This window comes from Rhinolophus sinicus, chromosome 5 (assembly GCF_057876585.1).
Source record: "Rhinolophus sinicus isolate RSI-liver-muscle chromosome 5, RSI-T2T, whole genome shotgun sequence".
In the NCBI taxonomy this organism is placed as follows: Eukaryota; Metazoa; Chordata; class Mammalia; order Chiroptera; family Rhinolophidae; genus Rhinolophus; species Rhinolophus sinicus.
In genome coordinates this window covers 110762705-110785982 of record NC_142505.1, presented here as the reverse complement: position 1 = coordinate 110785982, position 23278 = coordinate 110762705, and the positions used below count along the sequence as shown (strand labels likewise).

Sequence of the window (23278 nt, the reverse complement as noted above, 5' to 3'; positions counted from 1 at the left end):
AGACAGTCTTCAAAGGGTTTAGGCTGAACACTTAGCAGCTTCGATTCACACCGGCCACAGAGCCCGCCCAGGCCAGGACCGAGCACAGCCAGTGCCCAGGGAGTCGGCCCGGCTGTGATCTAGGTGCTCACCCCGACCGCCTGGCCTTGAGCTGCAGTGGCCACAGTGGTCTGAGCTGCAGGGGGGAACAGTGGTCTGTGCCCCCCACTGGGCAGAAGGCCTCTACCCGATTTCTGCCAGTGTCCTGGGTTAGTAGTGTGACTTCCTGAGTCTCATCAATAGGGCCCAGGCTCATGACCCCTGCCTGACCTTTGACCCAGTACCACACAGAGTTTGGTTCTGAGGAAGGAGAGATCCACTTAGGCAGAGAGGCAGCAGTCATCCCGATGGGGCGGGGAAACCAGCCCCTCTTTCCACCTGCCCAGAACTCTCTGAGGGTCCTGGATCCCCACTGAAGGGGCTCTGGCCTCAGTAAGCTCCATCCTCCACAAAGCTCACAGGGCGCCTGCAGGCGTGTCAGCACGCACAGCCCCTGCCTGAGGCCAGCACAGCCAAGGAAGGCAAGGTGGTGTCCGGGAGACCTGCTGGGCCAGCGCTCGTCCGGAGCCCCGGCTTCCTCGTTGATGAGGTGGGTCATTGGCCAGTCTCAGAGGGAAGCTATGAGGACACCACCACCAGGGAAGAGGCATCCAGCCGCTGCTCTGCAGCTAAGGCCCACACGCGACCGCAGGGCGATCTCATTGGCAAACAGACCTCTATCTACTGGCGGGCACCCCCTCTTCCAGCAGACGTGTTCTGGGACAGCTGCGGGGGAAAGGGTGGTGCAGCCTCCCCCAGCCCCCAGCTGGTCAGCCACACCAGCCCTGGCTCATGGGCAAATTCAGACCTGGGGGGTGAGAGCCCGGGCACCGCCCCCCCCCATATAGGGCCATGGTGCCCCTCTGCTTGGTGGTCTCTCGGCTGATGCTGGCAGGAGCTGAGGCCTGACTGTGCCCCCTGACAGCCCCACCCAGGTCCCTCCTTCTCAGGTGAGCCTGGAGGGGTGTGCGGGGCCTGCAGGATTCCTGCACCCACCCCCCCAATCCCCAGAGTCTGTCAGGCCCTTGCCGCTGAGCGCTCCTCCCTCGTGAGCTGCAGACTCAGTTGTCGCCCAACATGGACTTCATAATTAGTTGATGACAAAAAATTCAATAAGTGAGAAATTAAAGTTACAAATCCAACTGGAACTGGTCACAGATCCGTGGAAAATTTGTTTCCAGGAAGGTTTATTGAGTGTCATAATTTTATTGAAATCCTCTATCTTCCCATTGACTTTTATGGTTTCGAGCTGGTTACCGAGTTCTCACTACCGGACTGTCTCCGGGCCAGGGAGGGGCTTCCTTTCATCAACAAGCTGCAATCGCCTCCTTTATTGGCCAATAAATCTCGGTGCTGCCTGGCACTAGCTTCTCCTCTGTTACATCTCCAGGCAGCAGTGGCAGCAGAGAGGAAAATGTAAAATGGAAAGTTTGTTGTTTGTACCTTTTAGAGAAATTGTTTTGTCATTAGTAGTGAAAGAGCAGGCGCTGTGCTGCTTTGATTAGATAACGGCTTTTTAATGACTGATTCCACTTGTGGAAAAGTTCACTTCGTTTCCACTTGAGCAAGTGCCGGCGACTAATCGCTGAACAGCAGACGCCGAGTCGGCAGAGGAGGCCGAGGGGCTCGCGGGAGAAGCACGGAACAGGCAGGTTTCCAGCGCGTCTGCCTCTGCCTGGCTGCAGAGCGGCATTTGTGAGCGGCCACATTTGCCTGCCACGTAATTAATGGCAACTCAGAGAGCCTGGGAGTAGCACCGTGCATGGAGAAGTGAGCTGAGGACTTGGGGTGGGGGGTCGAGAGAGGGGCCCTGACCCACAGGCCCGGCCACTCGGGGCTGCTCACCCAGAGAACAGACACCGTGGCCGAGACCCTGCTCGGCCAGGAGCTGGCCAGCCGGCTGGGCAGCAGAGGGTCTGTCCACATCCTGGGGGCCAGTGGCCGGCGAGCATGCCCACCCCTCTGGTCTCCCAGCCACCCGCTGCAGAGGGGGTTCGAGCCAATGCCTGACTTGGGGACAAGAGTAGCCTGGCAGCACCTCTGAATCGCCAATGAGGACACCAGAAGAGACAGATGGCTCAAGGCCAGTCCACCTGCCCCACACCCGTGTCTCACTCTAAGCTCTGCAAGGCTTATAAGTGCAACCAGGCCAGTACCAAGGACAGGGTCTTCTGGAAGCTCAAATATGCTGAGTAAGAGCCCAGAACTGGAGGATAGCAGAGACAAAAAGGGTTTTGGCAAATAAATGCTTCTTTATTTCTTTTACGGAAATTAGGGAGTGAAATGCCTCAGTGGTGCTAAGAAGTACTGTAAAAAGAGACAATCTCGTAAGGTGGGCAAGAATTAAGATCAAGGCCAGCCCAGTCTCCTGGAAGAGAAATGGAGGCACAGAGGTCCCATTCGCTCGCCTGAGCCTCACAGGAGGACGGCGGCATGGCTGGCCAGCGACTGCAGCCCGAGAGGACACTCAGTGGGCAGGTGGTGACCATCCGCACACACACACGTCTGATGTGCAAACCCTAAGGCCCTTGACTAACTCGTGGCCATTGATTTCCAGCCAAAGCCTCCTCCCTCTTTTGAGCCCAATAAACAAGGTGGAGAGACACAAGGCGGGATGGGAAGGTCTAACAGGTTTCTACCAAAACTGTGGGAAAAGAGCAAAAAGGACAGGAAGGAGCAACAATCAAGGAAATAATGAGTGACAATTTCCAGAACTGATAAAAAATACCACCCTCTGAGTCAGAAACCATCACACATGCCAAAGCAGGTGTGTGTGTGGGGTGGGGGTGGGTGCACACCTAGACACATCCCAGTGAAACAGCAGAGCACCTGGGACACCGTGGAGCAATCAACCAGCAGACTCATCGCAAGCAAAACAAGTGGCCGGAGAGCCGACATGCCGACATGTCCGCAGCAGCAAGTCTGCGGACAGTGGTCAAACCAGTCAGAGGAAACGAAAATCAGCCGGCCACCAGCCTCACAGGCTCACCAGAGAGAAGAAGGAAAATGGCCATGGAAGAAAGGTTTGAGAAACAAGAAAGAAAGATGAGTACAGCAACAAGCACGTGCTAATCTAAACAGTGACGACTCTGTAAGAATCCAACGTGCCTAACTCGCGGAGTGGAAAACAGACACCACTGAGGCAGCTCCTCGCATTCTGAAAAGCAGTGGGCTGCAACACTAGGGGACCTACACAGTCCAGCTGTTCAAGGGCCAACTGTATTTAAACACCTACAAGATACATAGAAAGAAGTTACAGAGAACGTGAAAAAAGGTAGTAATAGATTTATTAAAGACATACAAGGTCTGACAATTAAGTTCACGAACTCACCCTAGAAAACGTGCTACATCCCTCATTGCTGAATATCACTAGGGTCACCTTCCAAGTACTGCCCTTGGGAAGTTATGCACTGACGCCAGTGCCTAGTCCACCTTTCGAAGCAATTCTGGAACTCTTTTTCTGGAATGGCTATCAGAGCTGTCATCGTATTACCCTTGATGTCCTGAATGTCATCAAAATGTCTTCCTTTCAGTATTTCCTTTATCTTCGGGTAAAGAAGGAAGTCATTGGGGGCCACATCAGGTGAGTAGAGAGGGTGTTCCAATACAGTTATTTGTTTCCTGGCTAAAAACTCCCCCACAGACAGTGCCATGTGAGCTGTGCATTGTCATGATGCAAGAGCCATGAATTGTTGGTGAAAAGTTCAGGTCGTCTAACTTTTTCATGCAGCCTTTTCAGCACTTCCAAATAGTAAACTTGGTTAACTGTTTGTCCAGTTGGTACAAATTCATAATGAACAATCCCTCTGATATCAAAAAAGGTTAGCAAATTCGTTTTGACTCTTGATTTGGACTGACGGAATTTTTTGGTCATGGAGAATTGGCTGACTTCCATTGCGCACTCTGATGCTTTGTTTCAGGGTCGTATTGGTACATCCATGTTTCATCACCAGTGATAACATGGCCCAAAACATCATCTTGCCTCTCCAAAAGGTCTTGGCAAACTTTGACTCTCCTTTGCTTTTGTGCATTGGTGAGTTCCTTTGGGACCATTTTTGCACACACCTTTCTCATGTCAAGATTTTTAGTTAAGATTTTCCTGTTACTCTATTGATATTTATTTGGTCTGCTATACTTCTCACAGTCAGCCGACAATTTTGATGTACAATTTGAGAAATTTTTGCAATGTTTTCCTCAGTTCGGCTCGTTACTGGCTGCCTTGACCTCTCTTCATCAGTGATGCGTTCTCTTCCCTCAGAAAAACATTTAATCCATTTGTTCACTGCGTTTTCCTCATGGTATCATCCCCATAAACTTGGACTTTACTTCCACTTTTGCCAAGTTTAACAAGAAATTTAATGTTTGTTTGTTGCTCTAATTCAAGCTCAGACATTCTCGCAACAGCACACAAAAATGCAACAACAAAAACGCAACAGCTGAAAATTAATGAGCTAACTAACCACCACTCAGCAAGACACCGCCACACGTCGACATGAACACAGCTGTGGGACACTGGTCAAACCAAGGTGGACCAAGGTTATGGAACCTTCCCGAGCTGTGTGGACAGCGCTGCCACTGTAAGGGCATGGTGGCAAGTTCACGAACTTAGCTGTCACACCGCGTATGAACACAAATGCCTGTGGTGCGCATGCATCTCCTCTGGAAGGACAAGCAAGAAACCTGGTTGCCTCCAGGCTCCAGGCACTGAACAAGGCAGATGGCTGGCAGACAGGGTAGGAAGACATTGTACTTCTCACTGTATACTCTACAACTTTTACATTTTGTAATATGTATTATATCATCCATGGAATGTAGTATCTATTGGAAACATACAAATTAAAAATAGAAATTCAGGATAAAAGAACTCAAATATAATAAAAACATTTAAGGGAAGCCTGGAGCCTTGAATTGTTCCAGAGGAGGTTAAAGATATCATTAACCATCCACTACTTAAATGTACATGGAAACAACTGAAAGAAGAGAAACAGGACCGGCCCAGTGGCTCTGGTGGTTGGAGCGCCGTGCTCCTAATGCCGCGGTCGTTGTTTCGATTCCCACACGGGGCCAGTGAGCTGCGCCCTCTACAGCTAAGATTGTGAACAACAGGTCTCCCTGGAGCTGGGCTGCCAGGAGCAGCCGGAGGTCGGTGTGAGCTGCTGCGGGCTACCGTGTGCTGCCGTGAGCGCCGGCGGCTCAGGCTGGCAGCCGGCGAGAGTTGCCATGAGCTGCCGTGAGCGGCCGACCAACTGCCTCAGCCCGGGGAGCGCAAGGCTCATAAGACCAGCGTGGGCCAGGGAGCTGTGTCCTACACAACTAGACTGAGAAACAACGGCTTGAACCGGAGTGAGGTGGGGGAGGCGGAAGAAAGGGGGAGGAAAAGAAAAGAGAAACAAATAGAGAAAGAAATAAAAGAGAGATAAAAAGAAACATGAGAAAAAGTTCCAATAAATTCCAAAGGAAGCAAGAAGAGGTGAAAATAACAAAACAAAACAAAAAATGAGACTAACACAAAGTATTAAATAAGATGGAAGAAATTAAATGAAATAAATCAGAAGAATAAGCAACATAAATAGAGGAAACTTTCTAATAACAAGGATGATCATATGTACAAAGAAAAACAAGTACCAGCTACAGAGCATCTATAGGAAACACAACCACAGAGATTCAAAGTAAAAAACACAGGAAAACATTAACAAAAGAAAGCTGCAGCTGTTCTAATATCTGACCGAATAAAGGCAAGAAGTTTCACCACAGGTAAAGCACTAATCATATGATGAGAAAAGGTTCAACTAATTTATATATGAGTTCTAAATTTATAAGACTACAAAATACATAAAGCAAACACTGATAAAATGGCAAAATTTTAGTATATGTCTAATAGTAACTGATAGATTGAACAGATAAATAAGAGTAAGAAATGAAAATTCTGATAGCATTGTTAAATTTTTTTTTTTATCCAAAAGGCATTTATAGAACACTGTCCCAAACAACTTGGGGTAACACCGACTGTAATGTTAGAGAAAAGAACTTAGAAGGAAACATAAATTTACTGTTTGTATTTAAAAACCTAACAGCTGAAAATTAATGACCTAACTAACCAATTTAAAAACAATAAGACTAAAACAACACAGGCAAACAGCCAAAGAATGAAAATAATAAGGACAGGAGCATAAACGATTAAAAGAGAAAACAAAGACATCAAGATATGTCAACAGAAACTTCCCAAACTGAAATGTAAACAGAAAAATGGGGGAAAAACCCAACAGAATATCTAAGAATAGTGGGCAATCACAAAAGGGATAAGATATGCATAATATGAGCATCAAAAGGAAAAGAAAGTGAGGATGGAGCAGAGGACATATTGGAAGTAATAATGGCTGAGATTTTTGAAAACTAATGACAGTCACCAAACCACAGATGCAGGAAGCTCAGAGACTATCAAGAAAGATAAATACCAAAAATTGTACCCCAAGTATATCATACTCACCCTTCAGAAAATCAAAGACAGAGAAACTCTAAAAGAAGCCCGAGGTGGGGTAAACACCTTACTTATCAGTTATAATTCATGAGAGAGATGAAATAAAATCATATAAAATGCTCAATTAAAACCAAATAAGCAGATAAGAGAGGAAGATAAAAAAAGAAACAAAGAATAAGTGCCCAAATAGAAAAGGGTAACAAACATCAGATTCTAAGCCTATATCAATAATCGTTTTAAACGTGAATAATCTGAAAGTGCCTATTAAAAGAGACTGTCAAAGAGGATTTAAAAAAGAAAGATCCAATTATATGTTGTCTATAAGTAACCCATTTTAAATATAAAAACAGCTTTAAAAGTTAAGGAATAGAGAAAGCAATGCCATGCTAACCTCAATCAAAAGAAAGCTGGGGTAGCTTTATTAATCTCAGGCAAAGCACACTTCAGGACAAGATGGGTGGCAGGGATGAAAAGGGATATTACATAATGATTCAAGGTTGATAATCCCAAGAAGATATAATAATCCTTGCATGTACGCACCTAACAAAAGATGGTCAAAATACGTGAGGCAAAACTGACAGGACTGCGAGGAGATGTAGATGCATCCCCCAATGCAATTGGAGACTTCCACACCCCTCTGTCAGTAACTGACAGATCCAACGGGCAGAAAATCAGTGAAGATAGAGTTGAACCAAACAGTGCCGTCAATCAACCGGATCTAATTGACACTGATAAAATACTTCAACAGCAGCAGCAGGATACACATTCTTCTCAAGCTCCCATGGAACACTCAGTAAGACAGACCACATTTGGGGCCACAAAACACACCTGAACATATTAAAACAGAAATGATTCAAAGTAAGTGCTCAGAGCACATTGGAATTAAACTGGAAATCACTGAAAGAAAGACAACTGAAAAATCCAAACTATTTGGAGATTAAACAATACTTTCAAATAACACATGGATCACAAAAGAAGTCTTAAGAGAAATTTAACAATATTTTCAACAAAATGAAAATGGGAAATAAAACTTATCAAAATGTGTGGGATGTAGCAAAAGCAGGGCTTAGAGAGAAGTTTATAGCACTGAATTCATATTTTAGGAAAGGAGAGATCTAAAAGCAACCATCTAAGGTCCCATGTTAGAGAACTAAAGAAAGAAGAGCAGTGTAATCTAAAGCAGGCAGAAGAAAATATAACAAGTAGAAAAGAAATCAGTGAGACTGAAAAGGAGAAAAATCAATAAAACTAAAAACTGGTTATTTGAAACAATCAACAAAATGGAAAAACCTCCAGCAGGCTAACCAAGATTTGAGAGAGAGAGAGAGAGAGAGAGAGAGAGAGAGAGAGAGAGAGAGAGAGAGAGAGAACACAAATCACTAATATCAGGAGAGAGAGGCCATCACTACTAATCCGTGGACATAAAATCTGAGTAGGCCTGTACTATTAAAGAAATTAATAATTAATAACCTTCCTAAAAAGAAAGTACCAGACTCAGATGGTTTCACTAGTGAATTCTACCAAATATTTAAGCAAAAAAATTATACCAATTCTCTAAAATCCCTTCCAGAAAATGGAAGTAGTCACACATACATTTTGTGTAAGATACTGAAATGGCTGAGGCACAACATTATGCATTTGCCAAAGCCCACAGAACTGTAAAGAGTAAACCTTAATTTAAACAACGGCCCTTAGTTAATAATAACGTATTAATATTGGTTCATTACGCAACAAATGTACCACATGAACGCGGGACGTTACTATTAGGCAAAACTAGGGGGTGGGGACAATAATATGAGAGCTCTAGACCATCTTCTCAATTTTTCTGTCGACCTAAAACTGTTTCAAAATCAAAGTTTATTAATTAAAAAAATAATTTTAGATATAAAAGAACGTTTACATAACCCTCCTCAAAAAAACCCCACAAAAAATCGATGAGACCTGTTGGAGGGGAGGGGAGGGGAGGGGAGGGGAAGACAGGGGAGGGGAGGGGAAGGGAGGGGAGGGTATGATTGAGCTGATAGCTCATTTCTGTACAGAAACAATGGAAGTCAGAAGAAAGGAGAAGGATAAATTTAGAGGGTGTGAACGGGTGGCCGCTAACCTAGAATTTTATGCCCAGCAAAAATATCCTTCAAAATTAAAATTTTAATATATTTCATGCCAAGAAAAACTCCTCAGCATGAGACCCACAACAAAGGAAATACTAAAGGGTATCCTGCAGGCAGAAGACAAATGACCCCAGGTGGACACTGAGAGATAGCGGTGATAAGAGCAATAAAAAGGGCAATAAATATGTATAAATATAAACAAACATATCAAAACAATAGTAATGAAAATATCTTCAAATCGGAGTATGTGCACGTGCACGTGTGTGTGTGTGTGTGTGTGTGTGTAACAGTAACAGCCTGTACATGGAGAACAAGGGAAATGGATGCAAGGTGTTTAAGGCCCTTGAATCATCTGGAAGAGAGAGAGAAGCATTAATTTTTATTAGCTTTTGATTAAAGAGGCTATGTTACAATCATCAAAATAACTACTAAAAAAATCATATAAAAGTGTATATAAAACTACAAAAGAATGAGACGGGAATGGTTTATTCTACAACAAAGTATAAAAGAAAAAAGAAAGAACACAGGCAGGAGGCAAACAGTAAGATGGTGTATTTAAATGCAAATCTGTCATTAATTGTATTAAATGCAACTAAATTAGATATTTCAACTAAAAAAACAAAGATTTTCAGAATGAATAAAAATACAAGATCTATCTCTAATCTGCATATGAGACACATCTATAATAAAAAATGAAAGTTTCAAAGTGAAAAAAGTAAAAGGTATTAAAAGTTAAAAAAGGGAAGCTAATATGTCTATATTAATATCACATAAAGGAGCTTTAAAGATTAAAAGGATTCACAGGGATAAAGAATAATGCATAATAATAAGAGACTAAATTGACCAGAAAGACAATTTTCAATGAGTATGGGCCTAATAAGATAGCATCCAAAGATACACTACAATAATTGACAAAATTAAAAGAGGAAACAGAAAAACGCACGACCCAACTGGGAAATGTCAATATAACTCACTCAGGATCTGAGAGGAAAAGAGATCAGCATCAGTGAGGACACAAAAAATGGAGACAGTGAGACTAACACTCATAGCTGTTTAGACAACACTGCCCCCCCCAACAGCATAACACACATAATTTCAAGTGTGCATGGGCCATTTGCAAAAACTGACTTTCTACAGGGTTATAAAGCAAGTCTCAGCAAATTTCAAAGGGCTGGTATCATTCAGATGACAGTCTCTGAACATAATGAAATTAAGTCATAAATCAAAAATTAGAAAACCACAAAAAGTTTGAAAATTAAGAAATTTATTTGAGAATAATCTATGGTAAAAAAAAAAAAAATCACAATGGAAATTGACAAATATTTTTAACTGGATGATAAGAAAAATACAACGTATCAAAACTAAAGTATGATTTAAATTTACAGCCTTAAATGCATACATTAAGAAGAAATAAAGGATAAAAATCAATCAGCTACATATACAACTCAAAAAATTAGAAGAACAACCTAAATCAAAGAAGGAAATAATAAATATAAAAATAGAAATTAATGAAACAATACACATAATACAGAACCAATGATGCCAAAAGGTAATTCATTCAAATGACTAATAAAATTGATATGCTATTGATGAGACAAATCAAGGGACAGAATAAACAAAAAGACTGAAAAAAAAGACATAACTACAGACCATAAAAATATTTAAAAATATAATAGGATAAACTGAACAACTTTACACAAATTTAAAAGTTTAGATAAATTTAAAAGTTTAGATACAATGGTCAATCTTTCAAAAACCAAGCTCATTGGGTAGACATGGGCAGGCTGAGCGCTACACTATGAAATGCAAAGGGTCATGAACAGGCCAGGAGTTCTGCAAGCAGACAGGGAGGGCAGGAGCCTCGACCAGATAACAAGACTTATAAAAGTCTCAGTAATCAAGGCAACGGGTTTGGCAAAAAGAGGAACAGACCGATGAAACAACAGAGTCCAGAAACAGACCAACGACTACCGGGACAGTTGGGTGTATGACATGAACAGCTCCGAGGAGCGGGGGGCAGGAGAAGCCTTCCAATCAATGGTTTCGCGTGAACAGGACAGCCAACTCACGGACATGGAGCGTCCACACACAACAGAGCTTCGCAGTGCGAGGTAAATGTGAAAAAGCAAAACAATAAATAAAGGAGATGACTGTGAAATGTACATCAGTGACCGTGGGGTAGGCAAAGGTTTCCAGGACACAAAGAATAATAACCATAAAGGAATTTTAAAATGGATAAATTCAATCTCATTAAAATTAAGCACTTCTGTCAAAGACAGTGAAAAACTGCTGAAGACTGAGAAGATATTTGCAATACAAATACCCTACAAAAAAAGGCTAGCATCCAGAATATACCGGGGGTGCCAAAAAAATGTATACATGTAAACACTTTGGTCAATGTTGCTCAAGCAGTAGTTCCCTGTAACCAGAAGTGTCTAGACCAGGGGTGTCCAAACTGCGGCCCACAGGCCAACTGCAGCCTGCAATCCGTTGTTAATTGGCCCGCAGCAAATTCCAAAAATATATTTAGTTTACTTAAATAAACCAGGTGAGGCAATACGTACTTCACCTCGAGTGAGTGGCCCGGCTGTGTGTGTATTTTACCGCATATGGCCCTTGGTGAAAAACGTTGAAAAAAGTTTGGACACCCCTGGTCTAGACGGTGATGTAACCACTCTGAGCACCTCTTGTAACGGCAGAAGTCAAACGTGACTTGTGTTCCTCTTTTGTTATTGGTATATATTGAGTATTACAATTTTAATACAGTTTTTCTTTCTCCAAATGTGTATACATCTTTTTGGCACCCTCTGTATAAAGAATTGTTACAAATCAGAAAGAAAAAGGAAGAAGAAAAAGGGAGCAGTGGATTTGAAAGGGGCTTCACGGAAGTGATCTCCGATTGGCCCATAAACATGAGGAAGATTCGGCCTCAGTAACACTGGGCAATGCAAACTGAAACACCGTAAGGCACCATGACGCCCCCCGGAACAGCACGCACTTCAGTAAATGACAGTGTTAGAGTGAGTGAGGCTTTGGAGCAGCAGGAAAGCTGGCTCACTGCCAGCAGGTGTGCAAAATGTCACCACCACCTTGGCAAACTGACACCAACTGTAAAAGTGAGCACATTATACACGCCATGGCTAAGCACTGACACTCCCAGGTGTGCTCAGACATCACACACGTGTGTCCCAGAGACAAGTCACCACGCGATGCAGAAACTCAAGTGTCCATCAACAGAAGAATGAAAACCCGTAATGCAGCACCACCTCACAAGCAGCGCACACGGCAACAGGATTCTGAGCAAAAGAAACCAAATACAGAACATTACACGCTGGACGATGCCATTTGTATGAAGTTCAGAAACAGGCACGACTACTGTGTAGCCTTGGCACCAGAAGGGTGGTCACTGGGGGCGAGGGGAGCCCGCAGCTAAGAGGAGTGAGGGAGCCATGGGGCCCTGACCTTGGAGGGGCGACACAAATGGGCTGACGTTATTATAACTCAGAGTCGTGCTGTTAGATCGGAGTATGCTATACTCCAACAAAAACTTGGGGCAATATTTTTTAAGAAAGATATTCTGTAGTTTTAGAAGCAGAGCTATGGCTGGTCAGTCACACTTACAAACAGCTTATTGGAAAACACATCCAGACCGACCTAGCACTGACCCTGGCGGCGCAGGCAGGACACAGGGGCTGCCAAGGCCATTCCGTGCAAGAGGGACAGGAGGTGGCAGAGTGCGGGTGGCCTACGCCCCAGGGCTGCTAAATGTCGCAGTACATGGTCTGGAAAATGGGGAGCCCAGAGGTTTCTGAACATGAAGATTGGAGATTAATCCAGGAGCCATAGTTACAATGAGGCGAGAGGGGAAATAGGGAGGACAGAACAGAAAAGGATGAAGACCGGCCAACGTAAGCCGGGAAAAGGCTGTTCTTTGCTGCCCAAGTCCCCAACTTCCTCCGGAGAAGATTCTCTCCACAGGCCAGTGGGCCCTGAAACACTCCTAGGGACACACCAATGAGCACGTGGGACTAACGGCTCCGTGGAGGCGGCAGCTAGGATGCCAGCGTGCTTCTGCAGGCCACCCCAGTGACAGCGGCAGAGAGAAGGTGGCTCACAGCAGGCTCCCCCACCCCCACCCAAACAAGCGGAAAGACCCCGATAATGCGCCCACAGCCAGGGTCGAGGGCAAAGGCTCCTGTGACCAAAGTTCTCCAAGTCAGAACCCAGGCAATTGGGTGAAAGGCCGGTTCATCAGCTGACACTGACTGGCTTAGAGGTAATTTTCACAGAATGCAAGTCTATTAACTTCCAGAGTCACTTGAATAAAGTGTTACCGAATCCATTTCCTGCCTGGCTTCCTGGTAAGGAGATGAAACCATGTCAGACTCACACCAGGTGTCCCCAAGGTCCCTGAGGTAGAGGACGAAGAGCGGGACCTCCTCGGAAGGCAGCGTCGGCCTTCCAAAAGCGGCCTGTGCTTGATGAAAACGCTTCCAAAACAAACCAGACATTGCCCCACTCAGAGCCAATTGAGGACAATGACAAATGTTAACCTTTTCTAATGAGCTGGTTAGTCATAATAAACGCCAACTACACGTGCTGAACACGGCGATTCTCACGGGCGCGTGAGGAAGGGGCCTGTAAGCGCCTGCACCCAGGGCCTGTCGTGGCGCTTCCTCTGGGGCCACCCCCCCCTCCCCGCCTGCGGTACATGACCGCCAGTGGCCGCGCTGTGTCTGGTCACCCGGCTCACCTGTTCAATACCTGACACCACCCTTCCTTCCTCAGTTTCCCCGTACCACCTTCTTCTCTGCTGTTCTGTATTCTTCATGCCCTCCATTTCCATCAGTCTCATTACAGGCACGCTTACGGCCAATGCAGCACGTCTCCTGCTCACTGAGCTGCTTTCTGAGGGTGACCAGGTTCAGAGCAGCCCATAAGCGGACAGGCCTACCTGACCCATCAGGCCTCTTGTGCAGGTGCTCCAGCGCCCCTGCAGGCAGCAGAGAAGGGCCATCCAGCTTCCCTCACCTGCCCTGGACCCACACCAGGCACCAGGTGCAGAGAACAGGCTTGTCTGCCAGAGGCACAGGGTGAGTCACTGCAGGCCCAGGCTGCCCGGCATCCTGTGTCACCTTCCCAACCGCCCCTCTTCTACCTCCACTTTGCCAGAGGCGGTGGGGGTGCTCCTCTGTGCTTCTCGCCAGCAAGCCATGTTCTCGCAATTTCCACCTCCTGATAAAAAAGCTCTACGACACCTATCGTAGGAGGAGTGCGAATCAATTGAGATTTCCTGAAGCGATTGTACTTAGCGTTCACACGCTCTCTTACAAACTCCATTTCATTTATGTTGGTTGTGTAACGCATTCCCCAGCATTACGCTCCCCACCAGCAGGGCCTCGCGCTCCTACGCCCACGGCAAGGAGGGGGAAGGGCTGCCGGCACCAGGCAGGGGACGTGACTCCTTCCCCACGCCCTCCCCCAGGGAGTGTGCAGGACCACAGGCCAAGAGTGAAATCTGGTGTGGCCTGGCTCTTTGTTAAGCACGATTTATCGGACAGGACACAGAGAAAGAAGAGATGGGACAAGCCAGCTCCACCAGTCAGAGGAGCCCCTTTCCGTTTCTAGCCTCAGTTTCCCTCCCTGCAAACCAGGGGTTGAAGTAGATGGACTTGTGGACCACAGTTCAAACACGATGATACTGCAAAGTCTCAGTGGCTTTGTTCACTGAAGTGATGACACGCGGCAGACACTGCCTGTCCTCACCAGGGGGTGGGGGGTTTTGTACCTGGCACTCTCCATACATCGGCTCACCTGGTGCTTCCTCCATTCAGATGGCCAAGCATCAGACGGGGAAGCACCACAACCGACCGAGCAGAGTCTTCATCGAGGCCAAAGGAAAGCCTTGTGCTGCTTCCTGTCCAGACCGAAAGTCCAGCATGTCACTTTCAGTTCACGTCCAGTGTCATGGGCACCCATCCAAGGAGAGGCTAGTTCTGGACGGACTGTCAAGGGCAGAGGCTGCCCTGCTCTCCAAGAACTCAGCCTGGAAGGAGTTAGATGTGACTATCAGAAGAAGAAAAGAGAACGCAGACAAGAACATGGAGGACACGGGGTGCGCCTTGGAGGCTGGGGCCCCTGAACCAGGCCCCTCTCAGGAAGGCCCTGGAAGGGACAGTGCCTCTGAGGCCTTTCTGAGCCCCGCCTTCTACCTTGCAATGTCACCGATGTGCACATGGGCCCACAGATCACATACCTGGGCTCCCAAGGACAACCGGATCACGAGTCTACAGCCAAATGGTCTCACACGTCATGGGCTTGGTACACACTGCTGATGCCACCACAAGACACAGGACACCAAACAGCTCATACCCAACTCAACCCATGTCATTCATTCAACAAACGTCCTCAGCTACCCAGCCTGTGCCAGGGGAGAGGCAACAGACCAAACACAATGCCAGCTCTGCGCACATGCCATGTCAGACCACCCAGATCCCAGACCAGGCAGCAGTGCAGGGCGTGAGTACAGCTGCCGCTGGAACAACGCAGGGGTTATGGACGCTGACCCTGCGTGGTCAAAAGGCCACGTAGAACTTTTGGTTTCCCCAAAATGTAACTACTAACAGCTTATGCTGACTGAAGCTTTACCCGTAACAGATAGTCGACGCACACGTATTTTGTGTTGTATCCTATGCTGTAGTCTCACAATACAGTAAGGGAGAGAAAAGAACATGTTATTGAGAAAACCATAAGGAAGAGAAAACACTCTCAGTGCTCTGCTGTATTTATCCATACGGAAGCTTTACGTGGTCTGTACAAGATGAATTGTCCGCCAGTTCCTATGTCAATATTGTCCGTGATACGGAACACCGTGGATGCCGTACTAGGCACCACTAACACTAGACATCCAGCAGATAATGGGAGAAGGAAATTCCTGTTTCTTCTCCACGGGTGTAATGATTCACGTGCGATGTGAGCACTTCCTGGCAGCCCAGTGGCACCACTGCACCAGGGTAGTAAGACCGGCTGCAGAAGTTCTCCCAGTGAGATCTGCATGTAAGCACCCTGCGCAGCTCAAGCCGGTGTCGCTCAGGTCAGCTGTCAGTGACTAAGCCTCTCTCAGCCTCAGCTTTCTCAGCCATAAAAGAGAACAGATCTCACATCACAGCATTACTTCGAGCACCAAATCAGGTCATTTACATAGAATTGCAATGCCGACTTTTACATCTCAGATATTGTTGGTTATTATCACGAGTCCCACCTTCTTGGAATATGCTCCCCCTTATTAAAAAACAAAACAAACACCTGGTCATTACAATTTAACCTCCCCTGGCAGGTTAAGGATGCCTCTGCCAAGCTGCTGACCAGACAGGACCCCAGAGAGGGGTGTCCCTGCTCCGCAGGTGCCCCAACACGTTCTGCTCCCCTCTCTGGCCATTATCACGGCTTCGTATCTGCCCCATGACCCTCTGCCTGCCTCCCCAACCCGAAGGCCAGCTCCTGCCCGGCCCAGTGAGACAGACTTTCTCTTACTGCTCTATTCTCAACGCCCAGGACAATACCTGGCAAGGAGAAGACGCACAAAACATATTTGCTAAATGAATCGCAGGACCCAGAAGGACTCTGTCTGTGCCTCATCCCCCCAGTTCAGGACTTGCGGGGCCAAGGAGCCACAGGATGGCTTCTCAGGCTGGGCCCATGCGGCTAGCAGCCTGGGAGGCCCTGAGAAGCCATCCCCACTGCATGGGGGGAGGAGAGGAAGGGGGAGGGCAGGAGTGGGAGGCTGGCCCTCAGGCTGCTGCAGCTGTGGGCTCTGGGTGGAGGCCCTTCAGGGCGGGGGGAAGCACCCACAACAAGTGAGTGCCAGACCTGACTTTACACATCTACCTGAGTGCTTCTTTGAATGACAGGCGCCACCGCCACACTCAATACCCCCTATTCAAAGTGCTCCGGGCGGGATCTGCAGGTGTCATCAGAGGAGACTGGCGCTGCCAGGAGGACAGGCTCAGAAACCCAACGCCCGCTCCCAGCACCAGCTCTGTCTGGAGCTGGGATCGACAGCCACTGCCATCCACACTTGTCACAGAAAGCAGCTCTTGTTCTGAGGTGATGCCCGTGGAGCCCGGCGGCAGGGGACCCAGGTGCCACTTGGTGCCCTCCAGCCCCACAGTCCTGAGTGGGGCAGCAGGGCCAGAGAGCTCAGGAGCAAATGCTGCTCTAACCCCAACTCAACTGAGACTGGACGTGAAGAACAGATGAATCACAAGACAGAAGCACCAGAGGAGAAAGAAACCCGACTCAGGCTGCCCTGCTGGGGGGCGAAGGCTCTCTGCTGACTGGGTTCAGGGAAGGGAGCGGGAAGGGCTGCTGTGTTACTCGCTGCCAAGAGCTCCTGCTCAGAGTGGGCCCCATGTCCTGGGGCCGCAGCCGGGGAGCGGGGCGTCTCACCGCCATTCTGCACACTGCAGGCTGGAAATGCTCTACTCTCCGCAGCTCTCTCCCTGAAGACAGCTGGCAGGACAGGTGTGTGGTGGCCTCCTACCCTCCACCTGAAGGGAGGCTGGCAGTCACAGCAGACTGTGCTTCCAGGACCTCACGGGGACCGAACTAAACGCTCCCACTGGGCACAGGGCCCCCGGCGGACGCGAGGCCACGCAGCGCTGCGCCCGCTGGACTGCCAGTCATTCTGACAGCAGCTCACACGCGACACGGTGCTGCCGTTCCAAGTGCCGGACTGAAGCTTCTCATTAAGTGAAGGAGCAATCGCCAAGGTGACCACTGACACCTGACGTGCTTACCCTGTGGGACGCCACGCTCCCTGCTTTACACCCCCCTCCTTTTGCACAGGACTCGGGACCACTTCCTGGCAAGGCTCCCTCAGGCAAGTCACTGAGTCCTGGGACACCGCACTCCTTGTGACGGGGAGTGAGTGGACAGACAGGTCTCTGGCATGGACCAAAAGCCGCAGTGTTACGGCTGCAGCTGCCGTGCTTACAGTGGGCCGGGGCCTCTCCCACTGAGCCCCCAAGGATCACACAGAAGGAAGCAGTCAGAACTGCTCACACTCAAGATGTGTTCAGTCCGCTGAGCACGGATGTGTCACTGAGTCACTGTCCCAGACAGCAGCCTGCTGGCCACACCAGACACCAGACGACAAGGAGAGCTGGCCACGGCACAAAAGAGCAGCACTGGTACCAGAGCCATCCTGGGTCAGTGGGAAGGCCAAGGGCATGGAAGGAGGAAGTCCCCACTGAGTGTGACTGTTGGTCAACTCACAGGAAGGTCCAGTCTTCCCAAACCTGCTATCAGAAGAGACGCCTCAAGTGGGAAGGGCTCAGCGCGAGCCAGCACCCCTAGGGGGTTAAGGGCCCTCTGTGCCGGGGCGCTGAGCCCTTACGGACCTCAGGGCCACCCAAGGGTAGGTGTTCTTACCAGCTCGGTTCACAGTCAAGTGAGGGCGAGGGTCAGAGGAGCAGCTGCAGGCCCGGGCTGCCACCTGCCTGGTGGAAGAGGCACGGTACGGCGTAAATGAGTCAGGGATTACATGGCCCCTCAAGACACATCAGCCAACCCTGCCCACCACTCCTGACTCACCCAGCACCGCAGCTGCTCAGGAGGGGACAGAAGTTCTGCAGGTGGGCCAACCACCCATGCGATCATGCCAAGGGTGGAAACTGCCGGGTACAGTGTGGGAGAGAAGCAGACACATCGGCTGGAGGCACTGCTGAGAGGTCAGCTGGATCCAACCTCCCATTGCAGTGGCCGCACCACTGGCTTTAACCGCCCACCACTGGAGGACATGGGCTCACTCCCGTCTTGGCCCTTACGTAGAAAGCTGCTAGAACGATCTTGTACAGATCTGTGTGGACACAAGTTTTATTTCTTTGGGATGAACACCCAGCATGCAACTCCTGGGTCACATGGGCACCTTCTCTGTGTCCTCGGCAGCACTGGGTGCTGTCACCATTTCACAGCGTAACCACCCTGAGAGATGTGCAGTGGTATCTCCAGGTGGTTTTCACTGCACCTTCCTACTGGCTAATGACGCCGACATCTTTTCACGTGCTGACCTCCATGTATCATGTGCTCTCTGTGTGTGTGTCTTTTGCCCATTTCCTAATTAGATTTTTTTAATCACTATTGAGTGCTAAGAGTTCTTTATATATTCCAGATAAGTCTTTTGTCAGATATGTGGTTTGCAAAGATCCTCTCTCAGTCAGCCTGTCCCTTGTCTTTTTATTTCTTACCAGGATCTTTTCACAGAGCAAAGGTTTTCGTTTTTATAAAGTCAAATTTATCAAGTTTTCCTTTTATAGAACATACTTTTGGCATCGTGTCTGAGAACCTCTCTGCCTTAGACCTTGAAGATTTTCTTTTATTTTCAAGAAAGTGTTTTATACTCTTACGTTCTACACTTAAGTTTATAAATAATTTTGAGTTAATTTTCGTATAAAATGTGAGGTTTAGATCGAGGTTCACTTTTTTGCTTCTGGATGGCCAACTGCTCCAGCACCATTTATTGAAAACGTGACCTTTCTTCCATTGAATTGCTTTTGCATTGTTCTCAAATATCAGTTGACCCAAGGCAAGCAGGAAGGAAACAATAAAGACTAGAGCATAATGTATAAAAAGTATAAAAACAATAGAGAAAATCAGCTGAGCCACAGGTTGGTTCTTTGAAAAGATCAATCAAATTGATAAACCATTAGCTAGACTGACCCAGAAAAGAATGACAAAAAGTTTCATATTAATGAAGTCAGAAATCAGAGACAGTATCACCGACATTACCAAAATGGAAGGTTATAAAGGCACGCTCTCAATAATCATAGGCCAAAATTAAACAACCTCAGTGAAATGAACAAACTCCTAGAAAGACACATACTACCAAAACTGAGTCAAGAAGAAATAAAGAGCCTGCACAGACCTGTAACAAGCAAAGGGATGAACTCGCCACCAAGACCTCCCTGCTGTCTGTGGCAGTGCTTCCAGCCCAGGTCTGTCTCCCCGCTCCTGGGCCTCTGGTGACACCAATGGCCGCGCTTTTGTTAGATCCACAGGCTCTGCCGTTTTTCCTCCAGTATATTTCTCTGTCGCTCCGATTGGACCATTTCTATTGTTCTATCTCCCAGCTCACTCTTTCTCTCCTCTGTCCCTTCCACTTCACTACTGTCTCATCCATTACTTTCTTATTTCAGTTCTGTATTCCCAATTATTGTCTAAAGCTTGTGTCTGGCAAGTACACTGCTTTCTGGTCCTTCGGCTAAAGGGCTCTGGCTTTTGTCAGGGACATTTCTGCCTGCGCCCTCTGGCATTTCTGGGCTGCAGACTTTTTGAACTCGGAGTCTGAGATAAAAGGGGGAAAAACTCACCCCATGTTGTTTCTTCAGTTCCAAGGTCCCCAGCCCCCACTCTCTGAGTCTTTTATGTTTGTTTTATACATAATGTCCAGGGTTTCTAGTTGTACTTAGCAAAGGATGTCTCCTCCACCTTCCTGGAAACAGAAGTCTTAGCTGCTCTTTAAAATCACTCATCAGCAAGTAATCCCCGTGTCTATGTGCTGGACACTGAGGGAGATGCTACCTCGGGAAGCTCGTTTGGTCACTACACTGGTAGCTGACACTGCTCCTGGCTCACAGGTGACACTCAATACATGTGAGTGACACCACACGAGAAAGGGCTAGGAGGCGTCTATTTCAGTGACGGGTCACTTAAACCCTCTTTCTGCCTGACGAAGGCAGGACTCCATCAAAAACAGTACTACTTCCAGGTTACAAAGATGCCATCTACCACCAAGGTGGCCCACGGTGGGGACAGTGCTGAAGGAGAAACTAGCCTCCTCCACCAACCTGCCACCAAAGCCCCAGTGGTCAGGAGAGCGGTCCCCGAGCAAAGCTGCTGGGGTGGTGTGTGTCCCTGAGGGAGAACAGGACACCCCCCCACACACCCCCAACCAGGCCTCTGGACCACTGCAGCTACACCCCACCACGGCGCCAACATTCCCATTTACCCAATAAATCCTTCCTAGGCCTCCTCTGCACACTATGCCTTTCCTTCCTCAGACAGTGGAACTGAGGGCCACAGGCCAGCCAGCAGCTGACCCTCGGAGACTGCATCACCTTCACCAAGGAAGGAAAGACAGCGCTTTACTTAGAAAGTTTGGCCCCTACTTTCTGCATGCTCTCTATTTATAAAATTGCTTATGTGAAGATATTACCATGCATAAGGCATTCAATTATGCAGTGTAAGATGTAGCCTTAATGGAGAAAATTCCAGTCAGCCATAGAGACAGCTCAGAAAATATTAAAGAAAAAAAAGACTGCCAGTGACTTTCCGATGCGTGTGAGTCGCGCTCCCCCACCACCCATAAGGACACAACATACACATATAAAGTAGGCTCATCTCTTACGCCCACTGTTTCCCTGCACGATGATGCGCCGACACCTTTCCCTTCCTCAGTGGGAGGGGCCTGCATTAGCATGTAAATAGCTGGCAGATACAAGGAAATGAAAGCAAAAAAGAGCTTTTTAATTAACTTTAATCCTCTGAAAATCTACACAGCAATCTGCTCTGACAGCTCCCCCAGGCCCTCCCCAGGGGCCCTCACTGTGGCTGGGGAGTCCTGCCAGGCCAGCACTGACAGGGTGGCTGCAGGGGGCCAGCTTGGCAGAGTGACACTGGGTATCTGTGCCACGGTGTCACCTGGAATTCTGGGAGGACCCCCTGAGTCAAGCCTGGGCGGACTGAGCGGGCAGGAGCGGGCTGGGTGGCGTCACACTCGCCAAGCCCCGTTCTGGTCACGCCAGCCCTCAGCACCAGCCCGCAGGTAGGTCCCGGACTGTCCTTGAAGGGGACGGGTCAGCACGGCCCAGGCCTCTGCCCGGCCCCAGGGAGCTCTCGGGTCAGTATCTGACTGTGTCCTGCTCTCCAGCACCCACACGGCCCGTACAGCCACCATGCTGAGTCCATGGTCACTGGCCACAGGTGAACAAGGAGGATGGAGCCCCTGAAGACGCCACGCACCTCTTCCTGCAGCTGAGGGAGCTGGCGCGGGCTGTGGGCTGAGACGCGACGTGGGGACAGCCAAGCTTCCAGCACATCACTGACAGCACATAGGCAGGGACCCACAGGGCAGTGCAGGAAGAGCAGGTGTCCAAGGCCGGCTGGATGGGACGGGCCGAGCTGGAGGGAACCACCGGAAATAACACGAGTCATAGCAAACGCTCACCGAGGTGTTTGTCTGCTCATTGGAACTCCCCTCGCCCTGCCCACAACCCCACGAGGAGGTGCCTTAAAAACCCTGTTTTCTCCGATGATGAGAGAGCCGAAGGCCGAGCCAGAGGGTGGCCACGCTACAGGCAGTGCCTGCCAGATTGGGTTCCAGCACCCGCCCTCGGCTCCAGCCACTGCAGAAAGTCACATTTGGCCACATGGGGTTTGAGACGTCAGAGAGAAGCCACCTGGGCTGTGCTGGAAGGAGGGGAGATGCCCATAGACACACTGTTACCGCAAGCCCCAGGTCCCGGGAGACTGGTGGACAAACGGATGACGACGCAGGAGATCACAGGTCGGGTTCGCGGCGGACAGCTGGCTGGGCGCCGGCAGTGGGGGCGAGGCAGGCACGAGCTCTCCCTCGGCTCGGGGCTGTGGCTGTCCTCCCCTTGCACGGGTTTAAGCGGTGCCCACTGCTCCAGTCCCCTCATTGACTCCGGCAGAAGGAAGAGAGCAAGCTCGCCTGCCTCAGTGACACAGGAGGGTGCCAGGCAAGGAGGCTTATGGACATTTCTCTCCGTGTAAAGGACACGTTTGTTATTCCCGAAGTCACTGCACCGTGAGGAAGGTTAAGGGCTCAGACTGGGCATTACCATGCTGGGCCCGTTCTGTTTTCCCAGCTCTGAGAGGGAAAGTCACATGCTCAAGCCACATGGCTGGTACAGTCAGAATTTGAACCCAGGCCTCTCTGACTACACAGTTTCCTGGGGCAGAGCGACCAGGAGCCAGGGATCCCAGGGTGGGTCGCTGACACCCCCCCCCCCCGCCCGCCCCAACCTAAACCCTCTGCGGTCTGCACTGCTCTCCAGGCTCAGGGCTCGGTCCCCTCGCCTGGATCTGGCATCTGAGGAACAGGTCCGATCCAGGGACAGCCAGTGTGCCCCCATCGCTGGCCAGGGAAAGACGGCCTCAGCAGAGCTCAGTGCTCCTGACCTGATGGCAGAAGAGGGGTTTGCAGCCCGTCACTTCATGCAGGAGGGAGGGGCCCCTCCCGCCCCTAGGCATCCTCCTTGTACAAGCTGGTCGTCAGTCACCAGCCCGGCGCTGTGCTGGCACAGCGCAACTCCTCTCAAGGCTCACAGCTGGCGAAACGAGGCTGGCACACAGGAGTAAATCATGCTCCCGTAACTAGCAATATTTCTTTAACGGGAGGTTAATAAAAATCACTGGCGAAGGCTAACCAGCAGGTCTGATTTACTTAGACTTTCAGAAAGCTGTAGATAAAGTCCTTGATAAAGGCTTATTAGAGAGCCCCGAGGAAGCCCGGAGAAGAGAGTGTCACTTACTGAGACTGGCAGGTCCCAGAGCAAAGTGAGAGTCTAACAATCCCTCAGAGAACTGG

The 23278-nt window shown here is 48.7% G+C and overlaps 1 protein-coding gene across 6 annotated transcripts in view; it reads right to left on the bottom strand.

Moving 5' to 3' along the window:
• MAD1L1 (mitotic arrest deficient 1 like 1) overlaps nt 1-23278 on the bottom strand; it is a 283750-nt gene that overhangs the window by 122911 nt on the left and 137561 nt on the right. The window lies entirely within an intron of this gene.